The sequence below is a fragment of the Phyllobates terribilis genome, unplaced genomic scaffold (assembly GCF_046119375.1).
Source record: "Phyllobates terribilis strain yellow unplaced genomic scaffold, ASM4611937v1 Scaffold_9__5_contigs__length_417890890, whole genome shotgun sequence".
Classification (NCBI taxonomy): Eukaryota; Metazoa; Chordata; class Amphibia; order Anura; family Dendrobatidae; genus Phyllobates; species Phyllobates terribilis.
In genome coordinates, this window is record NW_027362769.1 from 187,536,516 (window position 1) to 187,563,546 (window position 27,031).

Consider the following 27,031-nt stretch of genomic DNA (forward strand, 5'->3'; position numbering starts at 1 on the left):
CTCTTACAGTAGAGAATGCACAGCGCGGACACTCTTACAGTAGAGAATCCACAGTGAGGACGCTCTTACAGTAGAGAATCCACAGCGAGGACGTTCTTACAGTAGAGAATGCACAGCGCGGACGCTCTTACAGTAGAGAATGCACAGCGCGGACGCTCTTACAGTAGAGAATGAACAGCGCGGACGCTCTTACAGTAGAGAATGCACAGCGCGGACGCTCTTACAGTAGAGAATCCACACTGCGGACGCTCTTACAGTAGAGAATGCACAGCGCGGACGCTCTTACAGTAGAGAATCCACACTGCGGACGCTCTTACAGAATCCATGGTTTTCTTACACTTATGAAATTAGTAGAATGTGATAAATAATAGGAAATTCTCCATCTGTGAATTCAGTTTTACAAACACTTATGACAGAAAATTCAGGTAGCGGTTGACTACTACTACAATGTGCACAATAAACAAGCTCCGCCTATTTGCCACATTTTATTCCTGAGGTTTATGCCCGGTAATTTGCCACCTCCGCCACTTACACTGAATGGGACCTGTGTGCCTGCCGGCCGCGTCGTGCTCCTGGGCAGCGCCAGCTCTGAATGTTATCTCTGCCGCCCGGCGCCTCCGATGGACGTCGATGAATAGAACGTCTCCTCGCCTTCATCTCCTCGATTTACAAAGAGCAAAATTATATCCCAGAAGATGACTCAGCCGCGAAGACAAAGGCTGCTTCACCTGCGCAGGACGGCGCCGCGCTCAGGACCCGCAGGATCCGCTCCACGGGATCCAATGCTGGGATTCCGCCATTTCCATCCCAGCAACGTCCAAACGCTGGGCGACAACCAGCGCAGCCTCCATTACAGCAGACACGGGGTAGTCAGCAAACATACAGGTGCGGGGGATGTATCACAGCCGAATCGGATACACAGCGGAAGCCGAAGATGAGAAACGGCAGAAAGGAGCCGAGATTTACCGCACAAACCCTGATCAAGAAGACGAAGGTCAGAGGTCGCCGCTTGCAGCCATCCCCACTGACCCCGTTCCCCGGACCCCATCCTAATCGAGAAATCGAAGGTCAGAGGTCGCCGCTTGCAGCCATCCCCACTGATCCCATTCCCCGGACCCCATCCTGATTGAGAAGTCGAAGGTCAGAGGTCGCCGCTTGCAGCCATCCCCACTGATCCCATTCCCCCGGACCCCATCCTGATTGAGAAGTTGAAGGTCAGAGGTCGCCGCTTGCACCCATCCCCACTGATCCTGTTCCTCGGACCCCATCCTAATCGAGAAGTTGAAGGTCAGAGGTCGCCGCTTGCAGCGATACCAACTAATCCCGTTCCCCGGACCCAATCCTAATTGAGAAGTCAAAGGTCAGAGGTCACCGCTTGCACCCATCCCCACTGATCCCGTTCCCCGGACCCCATCATAATCGAGAAATCGAAGGTCAGAGGTCGCCGCTTGCAGCCATCCCCACTGACCCAGTTCCCCGGACCCCATCCTAATCGAGAAGTTGAAGGTCAGAGGTCACCGCTTGTACCCATCCCACTGATCCCGTTCCCCGGACCCCATCCTAATCGAGAAGTTGAAGGTCAGAGGTCACCGCTTGTACCCATCCCACTGATCCCGTTCCCCGGACCCCATCCTAATCGAGAAGTTGAAGGTCAGAGGTCGCCGCTTGCAGCGATACCAACTAATTCCGTTCCCTGGACCCAATCCTAATCGAGAAGTCGAAGGTCAGAGGTCGCCGCTTGCAGCCATCCCCACTGATCCCGTTCCCCGGACTCCATCATAATCGAGAAATCGAAGGTCAGAGGTCGCCGCTTGCAGCCATCCCCACTGACCCAGTTCCCCGGACCCCATCCTAATCGAGAAGTTGAAGGTCAGAGGTCACCGCTTGTACCCATCCCACTGATCCCGTTCCCCGGACCCCATCCTAATCGAGAAGTTGAAGGTCAGAGGTCACCGCTTGTACCCATCCCACTGATCCCGTTCCCCGGACCCCATCCTAATCGAGAAGTTGAAGGTCAGAGGTCGCCGCTTGCAGCGATACCAACTAATCCCGTTCCCTGGACCCAATCCTAATCGAGAAGTCGAAGGTCAGAGGTCGCCGCTTGCAGCCATCCCCACTGATCCCGTTCCCCGGACCCCATCCTGATCGCTGGATACGATCCGCACACGCCGACCGCCACTAATTAAACCATTAAGGAGAATCTATCACAAGGTTTATTCATTACGGAAATTCTGCCGCAACAGTAAATATAATATATTCAGCATGAATTAAATGGGAGCAGCGGCGAACGCGCGACGCTTAATGTTCATGCATTTTACATTTAATTTTTAAATTGCTTTACCAGTTAGGAAAAAAACCCACAACACACGAGACGGGAAGATGGATGCCCGCGCCGCCTGATACTTTATTACAGCTCCAGATTAAATGCAATTTAAAACAAGCTGGGAAATGGCAACAAGGGGCCGGGGGGAGGGGAGGAGGCGATAAGTCACGGGCCGCGGAGCGCGCTCATGGCGGGAGGGGGGATAACATTCTATTTATTTTAATTTTCCCTTTTTAATTATTTCATAAATAAATATTTGATAAAGCGTCAATCGCTCTGTAGTTTGTGAGGAGGCGAATGAGAGCACGAGATGGAGGCTTTCATCAGACAAGATCCTTGAGACCGAGCACCCAATAAACACCCGAACCAAAGGTCCAAAACATGACGCCATTCATTTTACTCCTTGTGTGCAGAGAATGAGAAAACCTCACAAGGGTGACAGGTAAGTGATCTTCCCAGATAAGGTCAGAGCTCCACCTAGCACAAGTTCATCCAAATCCTGTACATAACACACAAGATAGGAAACTGTCCGCAGCCACCACTAGGGAGAGCTCCTTGTATACAGAGATACATGATAAGACCTGTCTGTAGTCACCACTGGGGGGAGCTCCCTGTATACAGAGATACAAGATAAGATTCTGTCTGCAGCCACCACTAGGGGGAGCTCCCTGTATACAGAGATACATGATAAGATCCTGTCTGCAGTCACCACTAGGGGGAGCTCCCTGTATACAGAGATACATGATCAGATCCTGTCTGTAGTCACCACTAGGGTGAGCTCCCTGTATACAGAGATACATGATAAGATCCTGTCTGCAGTCACCACTAGGGGAGCTCCCTGTATACAGAGATACATGATAAGATCCTGTCTGCAGCCACCACTAGGGGGAGCTCCCTGTATACAGAGATACATGATAAGATTCTGTCTGCAGTCACCACTAGGGGAGCTCCCTGTATACAGAGATACATGATAAGATCCTGTTTGCAGTCACCACTAGGGGAGCTCCCTGTATACAGAGATACATGATAAGATTCTGTCTGCAGTCACCACTAGGGGGAGCTCCCTGTATACAGAGATACATGATAAGATCCTGTCTGCAGCCACCACTAGGGTGAGCTCCCTGTATACAGAGATACATGATAAGATTCTGTCTGCAGCCACCACTAGGGGGAGTTCCCTGTATACAGAGATACATGATAAGATCCTGTCTGCAGCCACCACTAGGGGGAGCTCCCTGTATACAGAGATACATGATAAGATCCTGTCTGCAGTCACCACTAGGGGAGCTCCCTGTATACAGAGATACATGATAAGATCCTGTCTGCAGCCACCACTAGGGTGAGCTCCCTGTATACAGAGATACATGATAAGATTCTGTCTGCAGCCACCACTAGGGGGAGTTCCCTGTATACAGAGATACATGATAAGATCCTGTCTGCAGCCACCACTAGGGGGAGCTCCCTGTATACAGAGATACATGATAAGATCCTGTCTGCAGCCACCACAAGGGGGAGCTCCTTGTATAGAGATACATGATAAGACCTGTCTGTAGTCACCACTAGGGGGAGCTCCCTGTATACAGAGATACATGATAAGATCCTGTCTGTAGTCACCACTAGGGGGAGCTCCCTGTATACAGAGATACATGATAAGATCCTGTCTGCAGACACCACTAGGGGGAGCTCCCTGTATACAGAGATCCATGATAAGATCCTGTCTGCAGCCACCACTAGGGGGAGCTCCCTGTATACAGAAATACATGATAAGATTATGTCTGCAGCCACCACTAGGGGGAGCTTCCTGTATACAGAGATACATGATAAGATCCTGTCTGCAGCCACCACTAGGGGGGGCTCCCTGTATACAGAGATACATGATAAGATTCTGTCTGCAGCCACCACTAGGGGGAGCTTCCTGTATACAGAGATACATGATAAGATTCTGTCTGCAGCCACCACTAGGGGGAGCTCCCTGTATACAGAGATACATGATAAGATTCTGTCTGCAGCCACCACTAGGGGGAGCTCCCTGTATACAGAGATACATGATAAGATCCTGTCTGCAGCCACCACTAGAGGGAGCTCCCTGTATACAGAGATACATGATAAGATTCTGTCTACAGCCACCACTAGGGGGAGCTCCGTCTATACAGAGATACATGATAAGATTCTGTCTGCAGCCACCACTAGGGGGAGCTCCCTGTATACAGAGATACATGATAAGATCCTGTCTGCAGCCACCACTAGGGGGAGCTCCCTGTATACAGAGATACATGATAAGATTCTGTCTACAGCCACCACTAGGGGGAGCTCCCTCTATACAGAGATACATGATAAGATTCTGTCTGCAGCCACCACTAGGGGGAGCTCCCTGTATACAGAGATACATGATAAGATTCTGTCTACAGCCACCACTAGGGGGAGCTCCCTCTATACAGAGATACATGATAAGATTCTGTCTGCAGCCACCACTACGGGGAGCTCCCTGTATACAGAGATACATGATAAGATTCTGTCTACAGCCACCACTAGGGGGAGCTCCCTGTATACAGATACATGATGAGATTCTGTCTGCAGCCACCACTAGGGGGAGCTCCCTGTATACAGAGACACATGATAAGATTCTGTCTGCAGTCACCGCTAGGGGGAGCTCCCTGTATACAGAGATACATGATAAGATCCTGTCTGCAGCCACCACTAGGGGGAGCTCCCTGTATACAGAGATACATGATAAGATCCTGTCTGCAGCCACCACTAGGGGGAACTCCCTGTATACAGAGATACATGATAAGATTCTGTCTGCAGCCACCACTAGGGGGAGCTCCCTGTATACAGAGATACATGATGAGATTCTGTCTGCAGCCACCACTAGGGGGAGCTCTCAGTATACAGATACATGATGAGATTCTGTCTGCAGCCACCACTAGGGGGAGTTCCCTGTATACAGAGATACATGATGAGATTCTGTCTGCAGCCACCACTAGGGGGAGCTCTCAGTATACAGATACATGATGAGATTCTGTCTGCAGAGGCCTTGGACCTCTATCAGTAAAACAGAGAAGTCAGCTATGAAGATAAGTTATTTGGATTTGCTCTGCGTCGCCCTCCGCAGGATCTATACCTGGGTGGTTATATCTTAAGTAAACGTTACAAAGATGGTTCTGGGCCGGCGCTGATGATGAGGGGGGCCGCATCTGTCCCCCAGGGTTCTCTGACCTTTGGGTCAATGCCGTTAATAACACTGAAGTAGGGGAAGAAAAGTTTTCGGGAAAGTTCCCAATCTAAGTTTTATTTACTGGACCCCGGCCCTTTAAGTTCCAATAGTAATTATAACCACTATCCAGTGTGGGGGGCACCTGCCTGTAATCAGCTTATAATGCACAGCTCGGAGTCCATACACACCGGCAAGCGGATGATGGGGCTCCTCACTGCTCTTCCATGGCAGTCATGCCTGATTGTAACGGAGCGCGGTGACGCGAGGGGCTGATGGCGGAGCTCTGCCCACGACTTAATGGGTTTCTGCCGCAGGAGACCCTCCATAAGTGATTTCGCTGGCAGCGTCGCCCCTGTGAGCAGCAGCTTGCCTGGCACAATCCGCCCAGCGCAGCGCACAATCCCAGAGATGACAGATGAAGCCGGCAAATTACTAACTCCGGCAACCTGCGCTGTTATTACTCATCACCCCGAGCGGCGGCCGGCGTGACGCCTCAATCATCCGGAAACAAGAATCTAACGAATCCCGGAGGCTGACGACCCCGCACGATAGCGTAAGGGGCACCTCGCCCTGGGGATCATACAAAGTGAGCTGCCCACCTAACATGCCACGGGAGAGGGGGTCCTCAACACTCGCCGTGTAATACTATAGGGGGCTGTTATTCACAAGGGGCCCCGAGTTGGGTTCACACGGGGCCAATCCGATGCAGAAAATGGGCGACAAATAACAAGCGCCCCAAATTATCAATAACGCCCAAAGACCCCACATCAGACACAAGCTGGCACAGGTACGGAGTACTGGGGGCACGATGGCTGATTCTGGGGCATTTCAGCTGGCGCTGTAGGCTGCGAGGGCCACACTCCGGCTGCGAGGGCCACACTCCGGCTGCGAGGGGGCCACTCCGGCTGCGAGGGGGGCACTCCGGCTGCGAGGGGGCCACTCCGGCTGCATCCTACAGGAAGCACCACGGCTGACGAAGGCATCCAGGCCGCCACTGGCAATAAGTGACATAAATCCAATCCCATGACAGACGTTGGCCGTCACCAGAGCAGACAGACGTCATGAACGTCTTGTGCCGGTAGCCCGTGACGAGCTTTTGTCCTCTGTTATCAGCAGGAAGCGCAGCCTGTGCTGGAGGCGCTCCGCCGCGCTCTGCGGCCGCCGGACGATCTATAATATCAGACAAGGTTTGATGCTCCGTTTTTACGTCTCGTCGATCGTAGAAATCATGGAGGCGGTAAAGACCGAGGATGCGGAATAAGCACCGCACTTCCATGTGCTCAGCCGGGCGCCTCCAATACTACACGATGCCTCATGTGCGGCGGCGCTGCCAGCTCAGACAGTCACCGTTTACTCAAGATTGTCAGCGCCATCTGTGCCCGGTGGCACGGAACTGATTAATACACGGCGTCGCGAAAAGAAAACGCTCCACGAAATGAAGGGATGATTCGCCGGTCGGATCAAACCCAGAACTATCTTGTTGTTCATTTCGGGAGGCGATGACCTCTCAGCCTCTTCACTCGTCTCAGGAAGGAGGCCGGTGACCATCCATCTTCTACAAAGAATCAGTCAGAACAACGGAGGCCACAAAAACAAGTCCAGGGTCAGTGTGCAGGAGAGGAAGCCGCTCTGGTGGAACCGGGGAGCAGAATCCTCAGGATGTCACCTGGACGGCACCGAGGGCAGAGAAGGACCGGGCCGGGTGTCTGGGGTGTGGGCCACATTCACACGGCTCCATCTTACTGATGGTTTCCAGCTCATGAACACCTGGGATGAGACCGAGCAGCAGGAAAAGGAAATGACCTTGGGATTCTGGGCCCAGCCAGCGAGCAGATGAGCGGGCAGAGCGCCAACGCCGAATTTCCGAGGGTCACATGTCAAACGGCACCGGGAACAGTGACCGGAAAACAGGAATGACGGGGACACCTGGGAACCAACCGCGAACCTGCTGGGGCCGAGCCCTACATGCAGCACTGATCTCATTAACCCCAAATCTGCTGGGGCCGAGCCCTACATGCAGCACTGATCTCATTAACCCCAAATCTGCTGGGGCCGAGCCCTACAAGCAACACTGATCTCATTAACCCCAAATCTGCTGGGGCCGAGCCCTACATGCAACACTGATCTCATTAACCCCAAATCTGCTGGGGCTGAGCCCTACATGCAGCACTGATCTCATTAACCCCAAATCTGCTGGTGCCAAGCCCTACATGCAACACTGATCTCATTAACCCCAAATCTGCTGGGGCTGAGCCCTACATGCAGCACTGATCTCATTAACCCCAAATCTGCTGGGGCCGAGCCCTACATGCAGCACTGATCTCATTAACCCCAAATCTGATGGGGCCGAGCCCTACATGCAACACTGATCTCATTAACCCCAAATCTGCTGGGGCCGAGCCCTACATGCAACACTCATCTCATTAACCCCAAATCTGCTGGGGCTGAGCCCTACATGCAGCACTGATCTCATTAACCCCAAATCTGCTGGGGCTGAGCCCTACATGCAGCACTGACCACCGACCTTATTAACCCCAAATCTGCTGGGACCGAGCACTACATGCTACAGTGATCTCTTTAACCCTGAATCTGCTGGGGCCGACCAATACATGTAGCACTGGCCTTATTAACCCCGAATCTGCTGGGGCCGACCACTACATGCATTACTTGCCTAATTAACCCTGTGTCTGCTGGGGCCGAGCCCTACATGCATCACTGACCACTGCCCTTATTAACCTTGAATCTGCTGGGGCCGACCACTACATGTAGCACTGACTACCGACCTCGTTAACCCTGTGTCTGCTGGGGCCGACCACTACATGCCGCACTGACCTCATTAACCCCGAATCTGCTGGGGCCGACCCCCACATGCAGCACTTTCTTATGGCACAGTGAACAATGCCCCCACAGCTTCACCAGCAACAATGTGACAGCTGGTCACAAAAAAAGCCAGAGGGGCTGGTGCAGCTCTGGATGTGAGTGGAGTGTAGCAGAGCTGGAGCTGCGTGGGGTCTTGCAGGCCACAGAATTTTGTGCATTATCACAACTTCCTACATGTGGTACAGAAGCCGAGGGAATCTCCGTGGCAGCCATTAACCCTTCCTGTGCCAGGTTGGAGCGTGGCACTGAGGTTAGTGGTTGCGGCCGCTGTCAGTTATTAGAGGTTTTGCGCCTGTGAGTTTTGGCGAATGTTACAACCACAATCAGTGGAGCGAGCGCTGCTCCGCCGGCGAGTCCCAGCTCAGCGCTTTCTGGAACGGCTGCGGAGCTGAGTGATTCTGGCAGCGCTCGTTCCTACAGCTGCAAAATGACATTATCCGACCGAGATATCCAGAAATCCGCTCGTTCTCGAGTTCATCTTCTCCTTCTATTCCCTCCTGAACACATCGCACCGTGTGCTGCCAGAATATGCGGCCGCCGGAAAGGACCGGGGCGAAAATACGGACAAAAATCCTCTCAAAAATCCGGGAATAAAGAGTAAAACTCCCGTAATCTGATAATCCAGTAGCTCCAGGAATAATCCAGCAGTGATGCTCCCCAGGACCCCAAGATTAGTGATGCTCCCCAGGACCCCCAGATTAGTGATGCTCCCCAGGACCCCCAGATTAGTGATACTCACCAGTTCTTCTACCAGCAGTTATCAGCACCCACCCACAGAACTGCTCATCCTGCACCTCCTGGTTCATGGACTATGATAAACACGGTCACCCGGCCCCCTGACAGCCACCTCCCGGCCGTACGTTACACCGCGTTCACCACAGGCTCCGAGCATCGCACATTAATAACTTCAACCGACAGCGAGAAAAAATTCCAATTTGCGAGAGTCGAGTGATGCCGGCTGCAGGGGCCGCCATGCAGATTTCTGCCACTCAGGTGATGATTAAACCCTCTGGTCACCACCATTAATGTCGTCTCCGAGGAGTCACCTTCACCGAGGCACGGAGAAACTAAGAAAGTGCCGAAAAATGGACGAGATAACTCGGGAACTATAGTGAGCTGGGGATCTGGAGCAGTGTATCGGGAAACCGCAGAACTATAGAAGATCAATCGGATCCATGCTCTTTATATATAGGGTTCCCGCTATTTGAATACAGGATCTATAGGGTTTCTGCTCTCCATATACTACAGCATGAGGTGGGGAATCTCTGGCCCATGATGTCATTTTCTCTGGTCCTCGGGGCAAATTCCCGGGAACTGCAGTGCTTCTGCCCCATTTCGCTGGCCCTTTAATTCTTCCATAAACTGCAGGCATCTGCACACAGCGTTCACTACTCAATGCTGCGGCGGCATATGCAATGAAGGATTATGTCCTGATGCTGGACAGGTTCCTTGTGGGTGGAATTTGTGCACGCTGAGTTGCCGGTCCTCTCATGATTAATCCAGCAGTCTCGGTGTCTCCTATGTGATGTATACACAGCAGTCTCAGGGTCTCCTATATGATGTATATACAGCAGCCCCTGTGTCTCCTGTGTGATGCATATACAGCAGTCTCAGTGTCCCTTATGTGACGTATATACAGCAGTCTCAGGGTCTCCTATGTGATGTATATAAAGCAGTCTCAGTGTCTCCTATGTGATGTATATACAGCAGCCCCTGTGTCTCCTCTGTGGTGTATACACAGCAGTCTCAGTGTCCCCTATGTGATGTATATACAGCAGTCTCAGTGTCTCCCATGTGATGTATGTAAGGGATGTCTCAGTGTCTCCTATGTGATGTATATAAAGCAGTCTCAGTGTCTCCTATGTGATGTATACAACAATCTCAGAGTCTCCTATGTTATGTATAGACATGAAAAAAAAAGGCCAAATGTATCATACAAAGAGAACGCCAGGTACCCGGTCAGAAAATATGAGCCTCTTGAGAAAGCCGCAAAATTCCATGGCAAATCGCGCATTGAGGCATTCCCCTCCACCACCCCCAGCTGTAGTGCTTCAGGATTTACTCTGCCTGTTTTTTGGTAAGGTACCAGGGGCCCAAATCTACTTTTTAGATATACTATGGTGCTTTTTGTCTATCAATTCCTCATTAAATTGTGGTCCCTGGCTATATAGCTTAACCTGCCTTGTACAACATTGGCATTTATACAATGGCAGACCTTTCCTGTTGCTCTGCATTCTCCTGGCACATTGCGCTTTAGCTGTCTGTTAATATATTGCTATCTTTGATTGTTATGTATTATGTTATTTGACATTTAAATAAAATTAGATTTTATACGCCAGTTAAACTCTCATTCTGCATTTTTAGGTGATATATATATAGCAGTCTTGGTGTTTCCTATGTGAAGTTTATACAGCAGCCTCTGCATCTCCTATGTGATGTATACAGCAATCTCAGGGTCTCCTATGTGATGCATACAGCAATCTCAGGGTCTCCTATGTGATGTGTACAGCAATCTCAGGGTCTCCTATGTGATGTATACAGCAATCTCAGGGTCTCCTATGATATATAAACAGCAGTCTCAGTGTCTCCTATGTGATGTATATACAGTAGTCTCAGTGTCTCTTATGTGATGTATATACAGCAGTCTCAGTGTCTCCCATGTGATATATATACAGCAGAGTCCCAGTGTCTCTTATGTGATGTATGCAGCAATCTCAGGGTCTCCTATGTGATGTATACACAGCAGTCTCAGTGTGTCTTATGTGATGTATATACAGCAGTCTCAGTGTCTCCCATGTGATGTATATACAGCAGAGTCCCAGTGTCTCTTATGTGATGTATACAGCAATCTCAGGGTCTCCTATGTGATGTATATACAGCAGTCTCAGTGTCTCTTATGTGATGTATATACAGCAGTCTCAGTGTCTCCCATGTGATGTATATACAGCAGAGTCCCAGTGTCTCCTATGTGATGTATACAGCAATCTCAGGGTCTCCTATGTGATGTATACAGCAATCTAAGTGTATCCTATGATGTATATACAGCAGCCTCGGTATCTCCTATGTGATGTATATACAGCAGAGTCTCTGTGTCTCCTATATGATGTATATACAGCAGAGTCTCAGGGTCTCCTAGGTGATGACTACAGCAATCTCAGGGTCTCCTAGGTGATGCATATAGAAATCTCAGGGTCTCCTATGTGATGTATATACAGCAGTCTTGGTGTTTCCTATGTGAAGTATATACAGCAGCCTCGGCATCTCCTATGTGATGTATATACAGCACCCTTGGCGTCTCCTGTGTGATATACACTACCGTTCAAAAGTTTGGGGTCACCCAGACAATTTTGTGTTTTCCATGATACTTTTATTTATCAAATGAGTTGCAAAATGAATAGAAAATATCATCCAGACATTGAGAAGGTTAGAAATAATGATTTTTACTTGAAAGAATAATTTTTTCCTTCAGACTTTGCTTTGGTCACTGAATGCTCCTTTGCAGCAATTCCAGCATTGCAGACCTTTGGCATTCTAGCTGTTAATTTGCTGAGATCATCTTGAGACATTTCCCCCCATGCTTCCTGAAGCCCCTCCACAAGTTGGATTGGCTTGATGGGCACTTTTTGCGTACCATGCGGTCAAGCTGCTCCCACAACAGCTCAATGGGGTTGAGATCTGGTGACGGCGCTCTCCACTCCATTACAGATAGAATACCAGCTGCCTGCTTCTTCCCTATAGTTCATGTATAATTTGGAGGTGTGCTTTGGGTCATTGTCCTGTTGTAGGGTGAAACTGGCTCCAATCAAGCGCTGTCCACAGGGTATGGCATGGCGGGGCAAAATGGAGTGATAGCCTTCCTTATTCAAAATCACATTTACCTTGTACAAAGACATCAAATTTGGACTCATCAGACCAAAGCACAGATTTCCACTGGTCTAATGTCCATTCCTTGTGTTCTTTAGCCCAAACAAGTCTCTTCTGCTTGTTGCCTGTCCTTAGCAGTGGTTTCCTAGCAGCTATTTTACCATGAAGGCCTGCTGCACAAAGTCTCCTCTTAACAGTTGTTGTAGAGATGTGTCTGCTGCTAGAACTCTGTGTGGCATTGACCTGGTCTCTAATCTGAGCTGCTGTTAACCTGCGATTTCTGAGGCTGGTGACTCGGATAAACTTATCCTCAGAAGCAGAGGTGACTCTTGGTCTTCCTTTCCTGGGGCGGTCCTCATGTGAGCCAGTTTCTTTGTAGCGCTTGATGGTTTTTGCAACTGCACTTGGGGACACTTTCAAAGTTTGCCCAATTTTTCGGACTGACTGACCTTCATTTCTTAAAGTAATGATGGCCACTCATTTTTCTTTACTTAGCTGCTTTTTTCTTGCCATAATACAAATTCTAACAGTCTATTCAGTAGGACTATCAGCTGTGTATCCACCAGACTTCTGCACAACACAACTGATGGTCTCAACCCCATTTATAAGGCAAGAAATCCCACTTATTAAACCTGACAGGGCACACCTGTGAAGTGAAGACCATTTCCGGTGACTACCTCTTGAAGCTCATCAAGAGAATGCCAAGAGTGTGCAAAGCAGTCATCAAAGCAAAAGGTGGCTACTGTGAAGACCCTAGAATATAAGACATATTTTCAGTTGTTTCACACTTTTTTGTTAAGTATATAATTCCACATGTGGTAATTCATAGTTTTGATGCCTTCAGTGTGAATGTACAATTTTCGAAGTCATGAAAATAGAGAAAAATCTTTAAATGAGAAGGTGTGTCCAAACTTTTGGTCTGGACTGTATATGCACACATACAGTTTCCACTCTGTATACAGGCTATATATAGTTTTCGCTCTCTGTATACGGGATATACAGTGTCCGCTCTCTGTATACAGGATATATACAGTGTCCGCTCTGTATATGGGATATATACAGTGTCCGCTCTGTATATGGGATATATACAGTGTCCGCTCTGTATATGGGATATATACAGTTTCCGCTCTCCGTATACGGGATATATACAGTTTCCGCTCTCCGTATACGGGATATATACAGTTTCCGCTCTCCGTATACGGGATATATACAGTTTCCGCTCTCTGTATAAGGGATATATACAGTTTCCGCTCTCCGTATACGGGATATATACAGTTTCCGCTCTCCGTATACGGGATATATACAGTTTCCGCTCTCCGTATACGGGATATATACAGTTTCCGCTCTCCGTATACGGGATATATACAGTTTCCGCTCTCTGTATACGCGATATATACAGTTTCCGCTCTCCGTATACGGGATATATACAGTTTCCGCTCTCCGTATACGGGATATATACAGTTTCCGCTCTCCGTATACGGGATATATACAGTTTCCGCTCTCCGTATACGGGATATATACAGTTTCCGCTCTCCGTATACGGGATATATACAGTTTCCGCTCTCCGTATACGGGATATATACAGTTTCCGCTCTCTGTATACGCGATATATACAGTTTCCGCTCTCCGTATACGGGATATATACAGTTTCCGCTCTCCGTATACGGGATATATACAGTTTCCGCTCTCCGTATACGGGATATATACAGTTTCCGCTCTCTGTATACGGGATATATACAGTTTCCGCTCTCTGTATACGCGATATATACAGTTTACGCTCTCCGTATACGGGATATATACAGTTTCCGCTCTCCGTATACGGGATATATACAGTTTCCGCTCTCCGTATACGGGATATATACAGTTTCCGCTCTCTGTATACGGGATATATACAGTTTCCGCTCTCTGTATAAGCGATATATACAGTTTCCGCTCTCCGTATACGGGACATATACAGTTTACGCTCTCCGTATACGGGATATATACAGTTTCCGCTCTCTGTATACGGGATATATACAGTTTCCGCTCTCTGTATACGGGATATATACAGTTTCCGCTCTCCGTATACGGGATATATACAGTTTCCGCTCTCCGTATACGGGATATATACAGTTTCCGCTCTCTGTATAAGCGATATATACAGTGTCCGCTCTGTATATGGTATATATATGGTCACGGGGTCCTGCTGTGATTCATACGAGCCTCTTTGTGCTGCGATTTCTCATCTCCAAGAACAAAACAGACTTGAGAGTTTTAATTATCCACCTGGAGAGAACGCGGCAATTACCGTGAGCGGCGGATCTGCCGGCGCATCTGAATGAGCCGCTCGCGTGCGCTGCTGGTCGCTCAATTCCCTGTGAAATCTCCATGTTCCGCTCTCCGTCCATTATCATAACTCACAGCGAACACAAGGCCGCGACCGCCAGAACAATGAGAGGAGAAACGTCAGGGACTGTGAGGACTGAGGGGGCCGGGACCAAAGAAACCAGGGGCCTCGAGGAATAAGGGGACCAAAGAAACCAGGGGGCCGCAAGGAATGAGGGGACCAAAGAAACCAGGGGCCGCGAGGAATAAGGGGACCAAAGAAACCAGGGGGCCGCAAGGAATGAGGGGACCAAAGAAACCAGGGGCCGCGAGGAATGAGGGGACCAAAGAAACCAGGGGCTGCGAGGAATAAGGGGACCAAAGAATCCAGGGGCCGCGAGGAATAAGGGGACCAAAGAAACCAGGGGGCCGCAAGGAATGAGGGGACCAAAGAAACCAGGGGCCGCGAGGAATAAGGGGACCAAAGAAACCAGGGGGCCGCAAGGAATGAGGGGACCAAAGAAACCAGGGGCCGCGAGGAATGAGGGGACCAAAGAAACCAGGGGCCGCGAGGAATAAGGGGACCAAAGAAACCAGGGGCCGCGAGGAATAAGGGGACCAAAGAAACCAGGGGGCCGCAAGGAATGAGGGGACCAAAGAAACCAGGGGCCGCGAGGAATAAGGGGACCAAAGAAACCAGGGGGCCGCAAGGAATGAGGGGACCAAAGAAACCAGGGGCCGCGAGGAATGAGGGGACCAAAGAAATCAGGGGGCCAAAAGGAATGAAGGGACCAAAGAAACCAGGGGGCCGCAAGGAATGAGGGGACCAAAGAAACCAGGGGCCGCGAGGACTGAGGGGACCAAAGAAACCAGGGGCCGCGAGGAATAAGGGGACCAAAGAAACCAGGGGGCCAAAAGGAATGAGGGGACCAAAGAAACCAGGGGCCGTGGGGAATGAGGAGGCCAAAGAAACCAGGGGGCCGCAAGGAATGAGGGGACCAAAGAAACCAGTGGGCCGCAAGGAATGAGGGGACCAAAGAAACCAGGGGGCCGCGAGGAATGAGGGGACCAAAGAAACCAGGGGCCGCGAGGAATGAGGGGACCAAAGAAACTAGGGGCCGCGAGGAATAAGGGGACCAAAGAAACCAGGGGGCCGCGAGGAATGAGGAGGCCAAAGAAACCAGGGGGCCGTGAGGAATGAGGGGACCAAAGAAACCAGGGGGCTGGAACCAAAGAAACTAGGGGGCCACAAGGAATGAGGAGACCAAATAAACCAGGGAACCACGAGGAATGAGGAGACCAAAGAAACCAGGGGGGCGCGAGCAATGAGGGGACCAAAGAAACCAGGGGCCGCGAGGAATGAGGGGACCAAAGAAACTAGGGGGCCACAATGAATGAGGAGACCAAAGAAACCAGGGGCCGCGAGCAATGAGGGGACCAAAGAAACCAGGGGCCGCGAGGAATGAGGGGACCAAAGAAACCAGGGGGCCGCAAGGAATGAGGGGACCAAAGAAACCAGGGGGCCGAGAGGAATGAGGGGACCAAAGAAACCAAGGGTCCGCGAGGACTGAGGGGACCAAACAAACCAGGGGGCCGCGAGGAATGAGGGGACCAAATAAACCAGGGGGCCGCGAGGAATGAGGGGACCAAAGAAACCAGTGGGCCGCGAGGAATGAGGGGACCAAATAAACCAGTGGGCCGCGAGGAATGAGGGGACCAAATAAACCAGTGGGCCGCGAGGAATAAGGGGACCAAAGAAACCAGGGGGCCGCGAGGAATGAGGGGACCAAAGAAACCAGTGGGCCGCGAGGAATGAGGGGACCAAAGAAACCAGGGGGCCGCGAGGAATGAGGGGACCAAAGAAACCAGGGGGAGTGTGAGGACTGAGGGGGCCAGGAGTAAAGAAGCTAGAGGGGCCATGAGGACTGAGGAGACCAAAGAAACCAGGACTTTATGACATTGGGGAACCAAGGGAAAAAACTATGAGGACAGAATATGGGCAATAGTGGAGGTACAGCTGTAGAGGACTGAGGAGATGAGAACCGGACAATTTATCGGGACTGAGGACGCGAGGACCAAGGTGATGGAGACGACGTCTTCTGAGGAAAAGGACTGGAGAGGACAGAGGAGTCTGCACAAATAAGGTGGATAGGGATCAAGAGACTGTGGAATAGAAGTTACTCCGAGCCGCCATTGTAGTTGTGATTCCTGACTTTAATCACAGTCACAACAGAAAAGCTGCCGGCCCAGAACGACCCGGAGACCGAGCGCGATATTCTACAGAACCGCGGCCGAGACAATGTAACAAGAAGAACACTGTACACAACATGGAGCAAAACAAATCAGCTCACATGCCGCCACCCCCCCCCCGCTCAGCTCACAGAGCCCCCCCCCACGCTCCGCTCAGCTCACAGACCCCCCCCCACGCTCCGCTCACAGAGCCCCCCCCCACGCTCCGCTCAGCTCACAGACCCCCCCCCCACGCTCCGCTCACAGAGCCCCCCCCACGCTCCGCTCAGCTCACAGACCCCCCCCACGCTCCGCTCACAGAGCCCCCCCCCACGCTCCGCTCAGCTCACAGACCCCCCCCCCCACGCTCCGCTCACAGAGCCCCCCCCACGCTCCGCTCAGCTCACAGACCCCCCCCCCACGCTCCGCTCAGCTCACAGAGCCCCCCCCACGCTCCGCTCAGCTCACAGACCCCCCCCACGCTCCGCTCAGCTCACAGAGCCCCCCCCACGCTCCGCTCAGCTCACAGAGCCCCCCCCCACGCTCCGCTCAGCTCACAGACCCCCCCCCACGCTCCGCTCAGCTCACAGACCCCCCCCACGCTCCGCTCAGCTCACAGAGCCCCCCCCACGCTCCGCTCAGCTCACAGAGCCCCCCCCCACGCTCCGCTCAGCTCACAGACCCCCCCCCACGCTCCGCTCACAGAGCCCCCCCCCACGCTCCGCTCAGCTCACAGACCCCCCCCACGCTCCGCTCACAGAGCCCCCCCCACGCTCCGCTCAGCTCACAGACCCCCCCCCCACGCTCCGCTCAGCTCACAGACCCCCCCCCCACGCTCCGCTCACAGAGCCCCCCCACGCTCCGCTCAGCTCACAGACCCCCCCCCCACGCTCCGCTCACAGACCCCTTGTGGGAAGAGTCAGCATCGGCTGCAGGAGGACCACGTTTCATCATCCCAAAATCACACAAATCCGAAGAATAAACACAGACAGACGAAGAGGCAGATGTCAACGCTGCACTGAGATCCACAACGTACCAGGCTGCCATTATACACTGTATACTTCAGTCACCTCCAGAGCTGCACTCACTATTCTATCATTACATCGTGTCTTATCCTCCAGTCACCTCCAGAGCTGCAGTCACTATTCCGCTGTTACATCGTGTCTTATCCTCCAGTCACCTCCAGAGCTGCAGCCACTATTCTGCTGTTACATCGTTTCTTATCCTCCAGTCACCTCCAGAGCTGCAGTCACTATTCTGCTGTTACATCGTGTCTTATCCTCCAGTCACCTCCAGAGCTACAGCCACTATTCTGCTGTTACATCGTTTCTTATCCTCCAGTCACCTCCAGAGCTGCAGTCACTATTCTGCTGTTACATCGTGTCTTATCCTCCAGTCACCTCCAGAGCTGCAGCCACTATTCTGCTGTTACATCAGGTCTTATCCTCCAGTCACCTCCAGAGCTGCAGTCACAGTACATCAGTAGTCGGAGTCCGCAGACACAAGCATGCAGAATATGCACATTGTCATTTGCACCTTTCTACTCACAGACCTCTGCTTGCTGTCAGTAATTTTGGCAGCTGCACAGATGTTGTACTTGTCACAGCTGAGGGTTTGTACATTTCTATCCAGTGTAGAGAATGGTAACCACACGGCATCAATCAGATCCTTGTTTCTCCGGTTTCTGGTAATCGTGGATTTCGGGATCCGCTGGGATCATTACTGTAAATACAAACATCACTGTCTCAGCACAAACATTGGAAACAGTCAGTGGAACTACAAGTCCCAGCAGGTCCTGGCAGCTTATCACATAGCAGGATTCTTCGTCCCCTCACATGTCAGGCCGCTCTCTAATGTCAGCTTCACCTTCTCCTCAGCACTGACTGGTGCTGCCCCCTATTGGCGGCCAACTGAACCACAAGGGTCGCAATCAAATGTTCAGACAAAGGCTCTTTACGTCCTCATATAGCACCAGCGTATTCCGCAGCGCTGTACAATGTGTGCAATATGTGCAATATAAGCTGCGTACAACGACACGACGGAAGAGCTGACAATCTAAACCCCGATCACATCACATTTTTGCCGAGGAATTGAGTTTGCTGAATTTTGTGATGTAAACCGATCACTGCCGGGGTAAGGGGAAGAAGCTGTGGTATATGCTGGCGACATGAAGTCCTACAGGATGTCACAGTACATCGCTGTACATTCACACAATGTGGACTGACCCCACTGTGTATAACATAGGCAGCAGAGCCCCTCCAAACCCCCTGTATTGGGGGCTCAGCGCTGTCTGGGTGGGAGAGGCCTCCAGTACACAGGAATGTAAGGTAAACCACGTGTACCCGGGGGGCAAACACAGGAGGGGCTGCACTGATGACAAGACCCTCTCCCAGGTGGGCACAGCGAGCCCTTTGCTCTGTTCCGCTATTGATGGGACCACCTCAGTGCAGATCTACACAGGACTACTACCTCCCCCATCCCCCGTAGTGTGACCGAGGTCAGCCGGGCCACTGCTGTCAATGTCCAGCCAGGAACAAAGGCAACAACACCTACCTGGGACCAGGACTCTGCCCTCACCTCCTCCCAGCGCAGAGCCCTCCGTTCTCTGCCCAATGCAACACACAAGCAATGTTTACACATCAGTGCCCCCCAATGAAGCCCACACCAGCCGCGGGCAAACACAAAGACCATCACAGAGCATAGAGAGCAATGAGAGAAGCGGCAGCACAATGCACCGGTCAATAACCCCCATCCCCGGCCCATGGGCGCAGAGTCCAAGGCTGGAAATACAGGCAGGCACAGGGGGCAGGCCAGACTGGCATCGGGTATGGGCACATTGCCAACACGAGGTACAGGGCGCATCGCCGACCTCAGGATCATCAATGTCAGGCAAAGTGTGAATCACCGACAGGTACAGGGTGCAACACCAAGTACAGGGCAGAATGCCAATGCCAGGTATAGTGCACATCGCCAATGCGGGATACAGGGCAGAATGCCAATGCCAGGTATAGGGCACATCGCCAACGCCGGGTACAGAGCAGAATAGAGCAGAGCCGATCTGCAGAGAGGGGGCAACATCCCTGCACCCCTTATGTATTCCTGTCCAGTGCAGATACACCCAGAAAATCTCGCAGTGGAAGCCCCAAAATGTAAAAATGCTAATTCTGCAGATTTGAGTCCAATTCTTTTTCGACTTCTATAATTTTGCATTGTTTGTAAATGGCCACAGATCTCATCCATCAGAAAACTGATCTGAGGTGTTGAAAAGTCCATCCGCTACCATGTAACCCATGATCCCCAGAACAGTGCTCATCCAGAGCCTCCTGTCGTCTCTGCAGCAGATTCCTGAGCCCCTTCATACATGGTCATATATTGTCATTAGTGGACGAGGCTCCGGGGCCGGAGGAGGATATCATCCGCACAAGATACAACATATAGAAATGCACCGAGAACGCAGACAGCTGCCGTGTGATGTGACAATGTATAGAAAGACACAGGGTATATACAGCCGCTGATGCCCCCAAATAGCCCATGAGCTTCACAAAGCAGAAGACCCCAATCAGGAGCACTATCACTCCCATCAAATGTAAGCCTAAACAATGAGCCTGAAGTCAATCAGCGGGTGTCTGGAGTCACAGTCTTCCCTGGAATATTCAGTCTGGGCACCGAGGGGTTAACCTCGTCTCCCCAGAGGTGCAGGGTGCTGGGTCTGGGCACTGAGGGGTTAACCACAGCTCTCCAGAGGTGCAGGGTGCTCGGACTGGGCACTGAGGGGTTAACCTGGGCTCTCCAGAGGAGCAGGGTGCTCGGACTGGGCACTGAGGGGTTAACCTGGGCTCTCCAGAGGTGCAGGGTGCTTGGAGTGGGCACTGAGGGGTTAACCTGGGCTCTCCAGAGGTGCAGGGTGCTCGGACTGGGCACTGAGGGGTTAACCTGGGCTCTCCAGAGGTGCAGGGTGCTCGGACTGGGCACTGAGGGGTTAACCTGGGCTCTCCAGAGGTGCAGGGTGCTTGTAGTGGGCACTGAGGGGTTAACCTGGGCTCTCCAGAGGTGCAGGGTGCTCGGAGTGGGCACTGAGGGGTTAACCTGGGCTCTCCAGAGGTGCAGGGTGCTCGGAGTGGGCACTGAGGGGTTAACCTGGGCTCTCCAGAGGTGCAGGGTGCTCGGAGTGGGCACTGAGGGGTTAACCTGGGCTCTCCAGAGGTGCAGGGTGCTGGGCACTGAGGGGTTAACCTGGGCTCTCCAGAGGTGCAGGGTGCTGGGCACTGAGGGGTTAACCTGGGCTCTCCAGAGGTGCAGGGTGCTCGGAGTGGGCACTGAGGGGTTAACCTGGGCTCTCCAGAGGTGCAGGGTGCTCGGACTGGGCACTGAGGGGTTAACCTGGGCTCTCCAAAGGTGCAGGGTGCTCGGAGTGGGCACTGAGGGGTTAACCTGGGCTCTCCAGAGGTGCAGGGTGCTGGGCACTGAGGGGTTAACCTGGGCTCTCCAGAGGTGCAGGGTGCTGGGCACTGAGGGGTTAACCTGGGCTCTCCAGAGGTGCAGGGTGCTGGGCACTGAGGGGTTAACCTGGGCTCTCCAGAGGTGCAGGGTGCTGGGCACTGAGGGGTTAACCTGGGCTCTCCAGAGGTGCAGGGTGCTCGGAGTGGGCACTGAGGGGTTAACCTGGGCTCTCCAGAGGTGCAGGGTGCTGGGCACTGAGGGGTTAACCTGGGCTCTCCAGAGGTGCAGGGTGCTGGCCGGGTGCCCTGAGAACGGGGCTTCTCCATTCGTTTAGATGGAAGCAGCGGAAAAGGTCGAGGGGTTGCGAATTTTAGGCGGCATCAGGAGCCAATTAACCCCATTCTTCTCTGTGCCCAAATAACCAACAGATTGTTCTGTGCAACTAATCCAGGGGCAGAGGATGCAGGACGGAGCGGCGGGCGAGCGCCCCTAATATTAGATTGTCAGCTCCTCAATCCAGGACGAGGCGTCAAGTCACAAACTCAGGAGGAAACGAGGAACTTTCTGTTACATTAAAAGTTGAATCGTTTCTGGGAGGATTGGGGGAGACACAAGGGGGGTAAACGGAGAAAGGGGTCCAGACAGGCAGAGGGGGCACACGGGGAGGGGGGTCTGTCGGGTACATGTAGGGAGGGGGTGCTGCACTCGGGGAGGGGGCTCTGTGGGGTACATGTAGGGAGGGGGTGCTGCACTCGGGGAGGGGGCTCTGTGGGGTACATGTAGGGAGGGGGTGCTGCACTCGGGAAGGGGGTCTGTGGGGTACATGCAGGGAGGGGGTGCTGCACTCGGGGAGGGGGGTCTGTGGGGTACATGCAGGGAGGGGGTGCTGCACTCGGGGAGGGGGGTCTGTGGGGTACATGCAGGGAGGGGGTGCTGCACTCGGGGAGGGGGGTCTGTGGGGTACATGCAAGGAGGGGGTGCTGCACTCGGGGAGGGGGGTCTGTGGGGTACATGCAGGGAGGGGGTGCTGCACTCGGGGAGGGGGGTCTGTGGGGTACATGCAGGGAGGGGGTGCTGCACTCGGGGAGGGGGGTCTGTGGGGTACATGCAGGGAGGGGGTGCTGCACTTGGGGAGGGGGGTCTGTGGGGTACATGCAGGGAGGGGGTGCTGCACTTGGGGAGGGGGGTCTGTGGGGTACATGCAGGGAGGGGGTGCTGCACTTGGGGAGGGGGTGCTGCACTTGGGGAGGGGGGTCTGTGGGGTAATTGCAGGGAGGGGGTGCTGCACTTGGGGAGGGGGTGCTGCACTTGGGGAGGGGGGTCTGTGGGGTACATGCAGGGAGGGGGTGCTGCACTTGGGGAGGGGGTGCTGCTTTTTGTCCAGTCTCCTCCGTTTTTCCCTTTTTGATGTTCAGGGATACGTGATGTGAAGGTTAATGACACAACCCCCATCCACAAAGACACCAATTACCATGTGAAATAAAGCCTCACATGCGCGGGATACCAGGCAGATAGCGGGCAGTGGGCACCAACCTGAGAGCAGCCCGGGACAGACCCTGCACCTAGCTCTGCCCCTCAGACCTGTGCCCACTCTGCCCCGTCACTGCCCTACAAGTATCTCATAACCCGCTATAATATAGGGGGCACAACACTCTGCCCATAGGTCTTCCCGTCACCAGCCCCTCCAGTGCCCACAAACAACCAGGCACCAAATAGGGTAGAGAATCAGCACCAGTATGACCAGTGTGAACTGTGCAGACAGCAGGTCACTGCCCACCATGAGGAGACCCCCATCCCGCTGCCCCCTCAGGTGCCTCCTCCTGGTCGGTGCCTCGTCCTGAGCGACCCCCCGGGGCATTAACTTATGGAGGCAGGTGCCCCCACTATGGGCACAGGAGCAGGTGCCACCTCTGCCCCTTCTCCTGGATTGGGCTTTGTTCTGTGTGACCCCAAATGTAGAAGAAGGCAGCGGAGGAACTTCCCGAGGATGGCAGGAAGGATGGCAGGATGATGGGGGTAGTGGTGCCAGCAGAAGCCCTGGGCGGGGGGCACGGGGGCAGTGACCCGGGGTGGCGGGCACAGCTGGAGTGGCACGTAGTGCAGCACTTAGAGGGTCCCCACTGCACAGAGCTCCGGTCTCCGGGGGCTCCGTGCAGCCTCCTGCCCCGGCTGAGCCGGACTTTGGGCTGAATTCTCTGAGCTGCATCATGCGGAGAGTGCGGGGGGCGCAGCAGAGGGTACTCACTGCGCTCACAGGCCGGGGGGCTGCTCCGGGCATCAGTCTGGGGGTCCGCACGAGTCCGCGGGGGGCGCAGCCTGGAGCGGGGGGCGCAGAGTCCGCGCAGCATGGAGCTCACAGAGCACTGAGGACGGGCGGGGGCGGGGCCGGCCGCTGACGTCACCTAATGTATGCAGCAAGAGGCGGGGCCAGCACTGGGGCTGCGCGGAGGGTTAATGCTCTGCAGGAGGCGGCGCTGCGGAAGGGTTAATGCTCCACGCGGGATGTGCTGCAGGAGACCCAGAGCACGATGCTCTGCAGGAGACCCAGAGTACGATGCTCTGCAGGAGGCGGCTCTGCACTGAGCTCTGAACTTTTCTGACACTTTTATTTTTTGCACTTTTGTCAGGCAGCGCAATGTAACAAGGCGGCAGCTCGTCTCCAGAGAGCAACCCCAGCGTCCGGGGACTACAGCAGTGCAAAGGTTAAATGCCCCGCAGACTGCGCTGCTAAATGCGCTGCGTTGTCAAAGCTAGATGCTCTGCAAATGCTGCAGTAACAGCGATCAGCAATGCAAAGGAAAAAAGCAATGTACTAAGATAAAGCTCTGCAGTCTACTAACATAAAGCTCTGCAATGTAATAAGATAAGGCTCTGCACTGTACTAACATAAAGCTCTGCAATGTAATAAGATAATGCTCTGCACTGTAATAAGATAAAGCTCTGCAATGTAATAAGATAAGGCTCTGCAATGTAATAAGATAATGCTCTGCACTGTACTAAGATAAGGCTCTGCACTGTAATAAGATAAGGCTCTGCACTGTAATAAGATAAAGCTCTGCAATGTAATAAGATAAAGCTCTGCAATGTAATAAGATAAAGCTCTGTAATATAATAAGATAATGCTCTGCAATGTAATAAGATAATGCTCTGCACTGTACTAAGATAAGGCTCTGCACTGTAATAAGATAATGCTCTGCACTGTAATAAGATAAGGCTCTGCACTGTAATAAGATAAGGCTCTGCAATGTAATAAGATAAGGCTCTGCACTGTAATAAGATAAAGCTCTGCAATGTAATAAGATAATGCTCTGCAATGTAATAAGATAATGCTCTGCACTGTAATAAGATAAAGCTCTGCAATGTAATAAGATAATGCTTGGCAATGTAATAAGATAAGGCTCTGCACTGTAATAAGATAATGCTCTGCACTGTAATAAGATAAGGCTCTGCACTGTAATAAGATAAGGCTCTGCAATGTAATAAGATAAGGCTCTGCACTGTAATAAGATAAAGCTCTGCAATGTAATAAGATAATGCTCTGCAATGTAATAAGATAATGCTCTGCACTGTAATAAGATAAAGCTCTGCAATGTAATAAGATAAAGCTCTGCAATGTAATAAGATAATGCTCTGCACTGTAATAAGATAAGGCTCTGCAATGTAATAAGATAAGGCTCTGCACTGTAATAAGATAATGCTCTGCAATGTAATAAGATAATGCTCTGCAATGTAATAAGATAAAGCTCTGCAGTCTACTAAGATAAAGCTCTGCAATGTAATAAGATAATGCTCTGCACTGTACTAAGATAAGGCTCTGCACTGTAATAAGATAATGCTCTGCACTGTAATAAGATAAGGCTCTGCACTGTAATAAGATAAGGCTCTGCAATGTAATAAGATAAGGCTCTGCACTGTAATAAGATAAAGCTCTGCAATGTAATAAGATAATGCTCTGCAATGTAATAAGATAATGCTCTGCAATGTAATAAGATAATGCTTGGCAATGTAATAAGATAAGGCTCTGCACTGTAATAAGATAATGCTCTGCACTGTAATAAGATAAGGCTCTGCACTGTAATAAGATAAGGCTCTGCAATGTAATAAGATAAGGCTCTGCACTGTAATAAGATAAAGCTCTGCAATGTAATAAGATAATGCTCTGCAATGTAATAAGATAATGCTCTGCACTGTAATAAGATAAAGCTCTGCAATGTAATAAGATAAAGCTCTGCAATGTAATAAGATAATGCTCTGCACTGTAATAAGATAAGGCTCTGCAATGTAATAAGATAAGGCTCTGCACTGTAATAAGATAATGCTCTGCAATGTAATAAGATAATGCTCTGCAATGTAATAAGATAAAGCTCTGCAGTCTACTAAGATAAAGCTCTGCAATGTAATAAGATAATGCTCTGCACTGTACTAAGATAAGGCTCTGCACTGTAATAAGATAAGGCTCTGCAATGTAATAAGATAAGGCACTGCAATGTACTAAGATAATGCTCTGCAATGTAATAAGATAATGCTCTGCAATGTAATAAGATAATGCTCTGCAATGTAATAAGATAAAGCTCTGCAGTCTACTAAGATAAAGCTCTGCAATGTAATAACATAATGCTCTGCACTGTACTAAGATAAGGCTCTGCAATGTAATAAGATAAGGCTCTGCACTGTAATAAGATAATGCTCTGCAATGTAATAAGATAAGGCTCTGCAATGTAATAAGATAATGCTCTGCACTGTAATAAGATAAGGTTCTGCACTGTAATAAGATAAGGTTCTGCACTGTAATAAGATAAAGCTCTGCAATGTAATAAGATAAGGCTCTGCACTGTCATAAGATAATGCTCTGCAATGTAATAAGATAAGGCTCTGCACTGTAATAAGATAATGCTCTGCAATGTATAAGATAATGCTCTGCAATGTAATAAGATAAGGCTCTGCACTGTAATAAGATAATGCTCTGCACTGTAATAAGATAAGGCTCTGCAATGTAATAAGATAAGGCTCTGCACTGTAATAAAATAATGCTCTGCACTGTAATAAGATAAGGCTCTGCAATGTAATAAGATAAGGCTCTGCACTTTAATAAGATAAGGCTCTGCACTGTAATAAGATAATGCTCTGCAATATAATAAGATAAGGCTCTGCACTTTAATAAGATAAGGCTCTGCAATGTAATAAGATAATGCTCTGCAATGTAATAAGATAAGGCTCTGCAATGTAATAAGATAATTCTCTGCAATGTAATAAGATAAGGCTCTGCACTGTAATAAGATAATGCTCTGCACTGTAATAAGATAATGATCTGCACTGTAATAAGATAAGGCTCTGCAATGTAATAAGATAAGGCTCTGCAATGTAATAAGATAAGGCTCTGCAACGTAGAGGAATAAAGTTATGCAATGTAATAAGATAATGCTCTGCAATGTAGAGGAATAAAGTTCTGCAATGTAATAAGATAATGCTCTGCAATGTAATAAGATAATGCTCTGCAATGTAGATGAATAAAGCTCTGCAATGTAATAAGATAATGCTCTGCAATATAGAGGAATAAAGCTCTGCAATGTAATAAGATAATGCTCTGCAGTGTAATAAGATAATGCCCTGCAATGTAATGTAATAAAATAATGCTCTGCACTGTAATAAGATAATGCTCTGCAATATAATAAGATAATGCTCGGCAATGTAATAAGATAAAGCTCTGCAATGTAATAAGATAATGCTCGGCAATGTAATAAGATAAAGCTCTGCAATGTAATAAGATAATGCTCGGC

At 51.0% G+C, this 27,031-nt stretch overlaps 1 protein-coding gene across 2 annotated transcripts in view; it reads right to left on the minus strand.

Annotated features, from left to right (window-relative positions):
* Window positions 1–23,639, minus strand: part of SEMA5B (semaphorin 5B) — a 398,541-nt gene extending 374,902 nt beyond the window's left edge. Inside the window, exons 1-2 of one of the 2 annotated variants that reach the window (XM_073647520.1) lie at window positions 23,500–23,639; window positions 18,367–18,536 (exon numbers count right to left, since the gene is read on the minus strand). The gene's annotated coding sequence lies outside the window, so the exon portion shown is untranslated. The remainder of the gene's footprint in view (window positions 1–18,366; window positions 18,537–23,499) is intronic. The other variant, XM_073647519.1, reaches the window with a different exon arrangement.
* Window positions 23,640–27,031: the final 3,392 nt, after the last annotated feature.